The sequence below is a fragment of the Hyla sarda genome, unplaced genomic scaffold, assembly GCF_029499605.1.
Source record: "Hyla sarda isolate aHylSar1 unplaced genomic scaffold, aHylSar1.hap1 scaffold_1113, whole genome shotgun sequence".
NCBI lineage: Eukaryota > Metazoa > Chordata > Amphibia > Anura > Hylidae > Hyla > Hyla sarda.
In genome coordinates, this window is record NW_026607734.1 from 1 (window position 1) to 9,029 (window position 9,029).

The 9,029-nt window shown below is 44.4% G+C and overlaps 1 non-coding gene across 1 annotated transcript; it reads left to right on the forward strand.

Moving 5' to 3' along the window:
• Positions 1 to 1,642: 1,642 nt before the first annotated feature.
• On the forward strand, positions 1,643 to 1,833 carry LOC130301156 (U2 spliceosomal RNA). Its single transcript, XR_008851840.1, has one exon. It is a non-coding gene; the product is annotated as a U2 spliceosomal RNA (small nuclear RNA).
• The last annotated feature ends 7,196 nt before the right edge of the window (positions 1,834 to 9,029 follow it).

Sequence of the window (9,029 nt, forward strand, 5' to 3'; positions counted from 1 at the left end):
ATGGGGGGGGGGGGGGGGTCTCCTGGCTGTTCACACAGGTGTGTCATTGCTGTACATTGACCATGCATTGCTTCTGTGGTATTGCAAAGGCAAAGACAAATGCTTCCAGCCATCCATTGCACTAATGGATTGGTCATCAGCTGGCTGTCTATGTCCCGCATCAATATAGACCAAAGTACAGAGGGTTAGGCTATGCTATTGTGCACCTACCTGATGCATCAGAAGGTGCGAGGCCCTTGCTAAATTCTGTGCACAGACTTTGAGATCTATGCTTTAGACTGTATCTAAACCTGCTCCAACATGGACTGACATTCTGGCCTACTTTCAGCCGATGCGACTTGTCTGTCGCTGAACAGTCGCTTTTTATGTATTCAGCACCTATGTATAATGTTGTAAAAATGCTCTAGAAGCTAAAGTCGCAGAAATGTCACACATATTTGGCCTGCAACTTTCTGTGCGACAAATTCAGACAGGAAAAATCAGTATAAATCCTTAGAAAATTATCCCCCAGTGTCTCCATCTGCTGGCGGTATTGAATAAGCATTGCTGCACTGATGGGGTATGCATTAGACGAAAAAAAAGAAGAAAAAGAAGAATAATACGCCCAGAAAAGAGGCGAAAAGGAGAAAAACGTAAAAAAACGTGAAAAAAAAGTAAGAGGAAGAGAAGGGAAAAAAAGGTGGAAATGGGTTTAAAAGTGATTTCGGCGGAGAAATATATATATATATATATATATATATATATATATATATATATATATATATATATACGCGCACACACACACATATATATAAACGTATTCTCCGTTGAGATATTGCAGCCGCTGCTGTGTCCAGGCCCAGGAGCCTTAGCACTGTGCTGTGATGTCACTCAATACCACTGACATCACTAGGTGTAAACAACATCTCTCCTTTGCTGTGTATGTGACTATGGAGCTGTTTGGTGATGTCGTCTATTATGGCCTTCATAGAAGCAACAGGAGATTGTTGCATCCATCTAGAACCCTCAGAACTACAGTGCTATGATGTCACTCACTTCCACAGGCCTTGCAGAGTGTAAACAACAACAACCCAGCTTTGTTGTGTATGTAACCATAGGGATTTGTGATGTCACCTAGAACCTTCACAGCAGCGACAGCTTTATGAGGAGCATCAGCACTGCTCTGCCTGAGCAGAACCATCACCGCCATAGGTTGTCAAATAACCCGGGTTTAACCCACACAGGTAAGTCCAATGGGGTGCAGGCATGTCCTCTATGCTTACAGCTTCCCGTGGGTGTTGGTTTGATACCGTTTGGGGACAGCCAAGGAGGCATCTGCAGGCAACAAAGGTAGGTGTGTGCTTGTGTGTGTGTTTCCTATGTAGATCCTAAGCCCAGTGTCACATGCAAGTAGGAGGAGTAAGAAGGGTTCCTGGCAAATCCGGGTTATGGATTGCATTTAAAAAGGCCCCGTGGGAGTGCAATGGGCCCCTGTCTTGCTGCTTAGCAATAATGGTATGGGTTTAGGTTCTGCTGTGTGTACTGGTGGTTGACTGCCCCCCAGCCCAGAGTGTGCATGGAAAATTGTCTGGCAGCCTCCCTGACAGCAAGCAGTGATAGTGCCCATGAAGGGGACCTTGTTGGGCCCGCCCCTTTCACGGTTATCGCTTCTCGGCCTTTTGGCTAAGATCAAGTGTAGTATCTGTTCTTATCAGTTTAATATCTGATACGTCCCCTATCTGGGGACCATATATTAAATGGATTTTTGAGAACGGGGGCCGATTTCGAAGCTTGCTTCCGTCGCCCTATGCATTGACCCGATATGGCAGTATCTTCGGGTACAGTGCACCACCCCCTTACAGGGTTAAAAAGAAAGATTCCTACTTTCATTGCTACCTGCTTGCTGGCTAGCCAGCTAGCCAGCCCTGTGGGCCTTGCTGCTGCTGCTGCTGCTGCAGCCAAAAAACAAAAGGTGGTGCTGCTGCTGCTTCTGCTTCTGCTTGTGTCTGGCCGCTGTTGGAGCGTCCAGGCACAGGACTTCTGCTGCTGCTGACTAAATGGCCTCCTTAATTGGATCATTTGAGTAGCCAGCACACCTGTGCAGGTAGGGCATGACATGATAGGCAGCTGCCTTGATAGCGGGTGGGTGCTGAATGTTCCTAATTGACAAAATAAGATTAATGCTTATGAAGAAATATAAAATCTCATCCCTTCCCCAATATCGCGCCACACCCCTACCCCTTAATTCCCTGGTTGAACTTGATGGACATATGTCTTTTTTCGACCGTACTAACTATGTAACTATGTAACATAACATGGGGGGGGGGGGGGGGGTCTCCTGGCTGTTCACACAGGTGTGTCATTGCTGTACATTGACCATGCATTGCTTCTGTGGTATTGCAAAGGCAAAGACAAATGCTTCCAGCCATCCATTGCACTAATGGATTGGTCATCAGCTGGCTGTCTATGTCCCGCATCAATATAGACCAAAGTACAGAGGGTTAGGCTATGCTATTGTGCACCTACCTGATGCATCAGAAGGTGCGAGGCCCTTGCTAAATTCTGTGCACAGACTTTGAGATCTATGCTTTAGACTGTATCTAAACCTGCTCCAACATGGACTGACATTCTGGCCTACTTTCAGCCGATGCGACTTGTCTGTCGCTGAACAGTCGCTTTTTATGTATTCAGCACCTATGTATAATGTTGTAAAAATGCTCTAGAAGCTAAAGTCGCAGAAATGTCACACATATTTGGCCTGCAACTTTCTGTGCGACAAATTCAGACAGGAAAAATCAGTATAAATCCTTAGAAAATTATCCCCCAGTGTCTCCATCTGCTGGCGGTATTGAATAAGCATTGCTGCACTGATGGGGTATGCATTAGACGAAAAAAAAGAAGAAAAAGAAGAATAATACGCCCAGAAAAGAGGCGAAAAGGAGAAAAACGTAAAAAAACGTGAAAAAAAAGTAAGAGGAAGAGAAGGGAAAAAAAGGTGGAAATGGGTTTAAAAGTGATTTCGGCGGAGAAATATATATATATATATATATATATATATATATATATATATATATATATACGCGCACACACACACATATATATAAACGTATTCTCCGTTGAGATATTGCAGCCGCTGCTGTGTCCAGGCCCAGGAGCCTTAGCACTGTGCTGTGATGTCACTCAATACCACTGACATCACTAGGTGTAAACAACATCTCTCCTTTGCTGTGTATGTGACTATGGAGCTGTTTGGTGATGTCGTCTATTATGGCCTTCATAGAAGCAACAGGAGATTGCTGCATCCATCTAGAACCCTCAGAACTACAGTGCTATGATGTCACTCACTTCCACAGGCCTTGCAGAGTGTAAACAACAACAACCCAGCTTTGTTGTGTATGTAACCATAGGGATTTGTGATGTCACCTAGAACCTTCACAGCAGCGACAGCTTTATGAGGAGCATCAGCACTGCTCTGCCTGAGCAGAACCATCACCGCCATAGGTTGTCAAATAACCCGGGTTTAACCCACACAGGTAAGTCCAATGGGGTGCAGGCATGTCCTCTATGCTTACAGCTTCCCGTGGGTGTTGGTTTGATACCGTTTGGGGACAGCCAAGGAGGCATCTGCAGGCAACAAAGGTAGGTGTGTGCTTGTGTGTGTGTTTCCTATGCAGATCCTAAGCCCAGTGTCACATGCAAGTAGGAGGAGTAAGAAGGGTTCCTGGCAAATCCGGGTTATGGATTGCATTTAAAAAGGCCCCGTGGGAGTGCAATGGGCCCCTGTCTTGCTGCTTAGCAATAATGGTATGGGTTTAGGTTCTGCTGTGTGTACTGGTGGTTGACTGCCCCCCAACCCAGAGTGTGCATGGAAAATTGTCTGGCAGCCTCCCTGACAGCAAGCAGTGATAGTGCCCATGAAGGGGACCTTGTTGGGCCCGCCCCTTTCACGGTTATCGCTTCTCGGCCTTTTGGCTAAGATCAAGTGTCTTGCCCTAAGGTATTCGGGTACCCCTCTCCTCGGCCTTGTGGGATCGCCCAGGTTTATTGCCTGGGCTTCACCCACCTGCTGCTATTGGGGAGAGGGCTTAGTCCCAGGATAACGGGAAGGTGATCATCGGAGGACGGGTCTGCCGGAGAGGATGGCTAATGCGCCGAACGCTCCTAATACAGTACGGCTGTTTATCGAGGAGGAAAAGAGGAGTGCCTACGGGATTTTGCATGTCCAGCAGAAGGTCGTGGAGGGAGTGCTGAGGATGCCGCATGCTTCCATCTTCTGTGTCCAGGTCTTTCCCAGCCAAGGATTCTTTGACGTGACCTTCTACAACCTGGATGATCTCCGTACCTGTCTCTACCGGAGTAAGGAGAATGCCTCTCACCCTGACCTACAAGGGATCCGATTCATTTCCTGCGAGGCTCGGCCTAAGAAAGTTCCAGTGGTAGTGCATATGTACAACCCTTTTGTGCGGGATGAGGAGATCCAGACCTTTCTAAGAAGGTATTGTGTGTCTGTTTCTGGTGCGGAGAGGAAAAATAACATCCTGGGGACTTTCACAGGCATGAGACGTTTTTGGGTGGAGTTTAGGCCTGCCCCCGATGGTGGTGCTGAAGGTTTTTGTCACCCCCCGCAGAACTTTGCGATAGGGAACAACAGGGGGTTTCTGCACTACCCGGGGATGCCAAGTTTTTGCCGGGACTGTTTTTGCTTTGGTCATACCAGAGAGAACTGTACAACCGGGCAAGTTTGCAGGAACTGCCACAAGCCTGATCACCGCACTGCAGACTGTCCCGAGAAACGCAAGTGTCATTTCTGTGGTTCTTCGGATCACCTGGCTAGGAGTTGCCCCACTTACCAGTCCGGGGCACCCCGATCATATGCAATGGCTCTTCGAGGTGGGACAGTTCCTGAGGACTCCAATGCTGCTAGGGCAGGCGATGCAGAGGTTAGCGTGCTGACCAGTGAAGCAGAGTCTGCCCCTGTTTTTCCTTCCATTTCTAGGTCTGTTCCGGATGCTTTGGTGACAGAAGGGGAGAAGGCGGAGTCTGTTTCGGGGGCATCTGTTTCGGAGGCCTCTGATCCCCCAGAGGAGATGACTGTGGACAAAGAATCCTTGAAGAGAAAGATGCCGGTGGAAGAATCGGAGGATGACTGTCCGACTCCTCAGAGTCAAAGGATTGAGGACTTTCCTAGCCCGGGAAGGGAGGAGGCAGGTGGAGGGTCGTCATGTCAGATTGATTCTGACTCCTCTTTATCCTCCCTGGGCACAGGTTATTTGGAGGAATGTTCAGTCAAAAAATTGACAAAGACTCTTAAGTTTAAGGAAGGGGAGGCAAAAAATAAGGGTAGAGGTCGGGGAAAGGCTAGGCCTCCTTTTGATAATGCTTGATTTTGTATTTCCTTTTTTTCCTTCAAATGTTTGAATGAGTTTAACAATTGGTTCTCTAAATGTCCGCAGTATTAGATCTTTAGAAAGGAGATCCGCCATTTTTGATTTACTTTCTGGATATTCTTTTGATGTTTTAGGTCTCCAGGAGTGCTGCTTGGATGGGGAGCCAAATATCTCCTGGCCTTATGGGCAATCGGTATGGTCTGGTTCAATGGAACGTAATTCGGGGGTGGGGATTTTGTTCAAAAATAATGAGTTTGTTGTTAAAAAAGTTGTCCATATTGTTCCGGGTAGGGTATTATTAGTGCATTTTATTTTCAGGGGTTTCACATATAAAGTAATTAATGTTTATGCTCCAACTGGGAGGAAGGAAAGAGGGGAGGTGTTTGAGAAATTATATTTCTTTTTGAGTGGGAGGGATGATGTGTTCCTTATAGGGGATTTCAATTGTATAATAACAGAGGGGGATAGGAGTAGTACTACGGTGGGTGGTGGGTCTGGTTTAGACAGTACTAGTAAGCAGCTTAAAGAGATTGTAAATTTATTTGGGTTAAAGGATTCCTTTGTTGCCCATAATGATGGTACTATCGGTTATACATATTTTTCTAACAATACAAGTTCGCGAATTGATTTCATTTTTGTCTCAAAACTAATGTCTGTTTCTAATTTCAGACGGAGGAGGTTACCGTTCACGGATCATGCCTGGATTGAGTGTGTGGTAAAAGGTGGTGGTGTAAGTGAGTATGGAAAGGGTGTTTGGAAGTTGAATGTGTCTTTATTGGATAATGAATGTGTATTACAAGAATATAGGGAGCGTTTTGATGGATGGGTGTTGAGGAAGGATGCATTTTATAGTGTGGTTGAGTGGTGGGAGTGGGTGAAGTTAGAGACTAAAAGGTTTTTTATTAAAAAAGGGTGTGAGAAAGGGAGGAAAGATAGAGAAGAGTATGAGAGATGGCAAAGAAGGTTAGAGTATTTGTATGAATTGAGGCGTTTGGGGATGAGTGTTGAGAAGGAGATTGAGGAAGCTCGTGGAAGTGTGAATGAGTGTCTGGAGAGGAATGGAAGGAAGATTATTGCACAGGCTAGGGTTGAAGTGAAAGAGAAGGATGAGAAATGTAGCAAATTTTTCTTTAAAAAGGCATTCAGTAAAAAAACTGAGATGATGAGTGTTTTTAAGAATGATGGGGTAGAGGTCTTTGGTAAGGATGAGGTGTTAGAGGAAGTGTGGAAGTTTTATTCTGATTTATTCACGGAGAAGGAGCGGGACGTGACTCTAGAGGAGGAATGTTTGGGATATGTGGATAAGCGTTTGGATGAAATTGATGGGTTCTTTATGGAAGAGGATGTGAGGAAGAGTGAGGTGGAGGATGCTGTGAATGGGATGAAGAAAGGAAAGGTGGCAGGGAGTGATGGTTTGCCTGTGGAATTTTATCTTGTGTTTTGGGATATGTTAGGGGATTATGTATGGGAGGTGTGTAAGGAAGTACTTAGGAGAGGGAAGTTATCTAAAAGTATGAGTGAGAGTGTGACTGTGTTATTGTTTAAAAAAGGGGATAAGAGGGATCTTAAAAATTGGAGGCCTATAGCGCTCTTGAATTGTGATTACAAAATTATTGCTAAAGTTATTGCGAATAGGTTAAAGGATGTGATTGATTGTATGGTAGGTGAGGAGCAAATGTGTGCAGTGCCTGACCGTAGGATTTCTGAATGTCTGTTAGGTCTGAGGGATGTATTGTGGGACTGTAAAACTAGGAAGCAAGGTGTGGCTGTTGTTACGGTGGATTTTGAAAAAGCGTATGATAGGGTGGTGCATGATTTATTGTTTAGGGTTTTGAGGAGGATGAATGTGCCGGACAGAATGGTGAAGTGGATTGAATGTTTGTATAGGGACATTTATAGTAAGATTCAGGTCAATGGTTTTCTGAGTAGGGAGGTGAGTATAAAATCTGGAGTGCGGCAGGGGTGTCCCCTGTCGCCAATTCTTTTTATTTGTATGATTGAGCCTTTGTTGGGGATGATTAGGAGAGATAAGGTGATGCGGGGTATAGAAATACCTGGTAGTCATGGGAAGGATATGCGAGTGATTGGTTACATGGATGATGTTACTGTTGTATGTAAGTCAATGGCAGGGGTAAGGCGTGCTAAGTTATTGATTGAGTGTTTCTGTTTAATGAGTGGGTTTAAGCTTAATGTTGGGAAGAGTGGTTGTAAATTTTTTGAGGGGTGGGGAGAGAGTGGGTTGTGCGAGTGGCCTGTGAGAGAGGGGGGTGTGGAAGTGCTTGGGGTGGTGTTTGATAATGATTTGTATGGGAAAGAAAGTTGGGAGAGGGTTTTGGGGAGGGTGGGGAATAAAATAAACTTCTGGTCTTTAAGGACTTTATCGATTGAGGGAAGGATTCTGGTTATTAAAGCTGTTATAATTCCTATTTTGCTTTATGTTAATTATGTGTTTCCTCCACCGGATAGGTGTCTGGCAAGAATTATCAGGCAGATCTTTGTTTTCTTATGGAATTCAAGGATGGAGAAATTGAGTCGTGGGAAGGTGGTGAAAAGCAGAATGCATGGTGGGAAAGGAATGATGAATGTGGAAGTGTTCCTGGCTGTGAAGTATGTCAGTTTTTGTCTCGCTGTTAGTAAGAAGGAATGTGTGTTTGGGTGCATGGTAAGGTATTTGGCTGGTAATGTGTTGTTGAAATATAAGCTAATGGAAAGGGGACTTAAGGGTACCTGTAAGTTTTGAGGTTCCTTGGTTCTATCAGAGAATAGGGCGGTGTGTCAGGAAAAATAATCTGGAATGTGTGACTGAATGGAATGATAGTAAGAAGGTGATGAAAGTGTTGGAGCAGAGAGAAACAGTGGAATGTGTGGGAGGTCTGTCTGAGAAGGATTGTAAGGTAGTGTGGAAAAATGTCAGTCACAAGGAACTGACAAATAAACAAAAGGACTTGTCTTGGATGTTAGCTCATGGGTGTCTGCCAACAAGGGAATTTCAGAGGAGAAGGAGATTGGTAGACAGTGAAGTGTGTCCCAGGGATGGTTGCGGTGGATGTGAGAATTATGTACATGTGTTTTGGGAGTGTGGTTATGCGAAGTCTGTGTGGAGAAAAATGTCTGGTCTAATTAAAAATCTTACTGGAATTGAAATCTTATCCTTTAATATGATGATGTTTGGTTTGTGTGCAGTGGAGAGAGAGAAGGCAAGAGTGTTATGGTTCATAGTAAATTGTGTAAAAGAGGTTCTGTGGGATGTAAGGAATATTAGGATTTTCAATCAAACTGAAGTAAGTGTGAAGGAATGTCTGGGCATGATCCGTGGTAAAATTTACCTTTACGTATTATGTGATAGGAAAAACTATGGTTCTGATGATGCAGAGGGGATCTGGAAACACAAAAAATGGAAGTACTGGTTATGATTGTATTCTTATTTGTCTTTCTTTTTCTTTTCTTACAGATTATATCCTGATATGAAGGGACAGTTGGAGGGACAGAATCCGCTGCAATTTATTTTTTCTGAGGGAAAGTCATGAAGGGAAAGCTTTTTGTTATATGTACATGTAAAGACATGCTTCCTGTATATATTGTATATGTCAAATATGTGTTATTCATGTGTTTTCAGATGAATATGTCATTTTTTGAATGATTTACTTGGTTATGTATTGTATA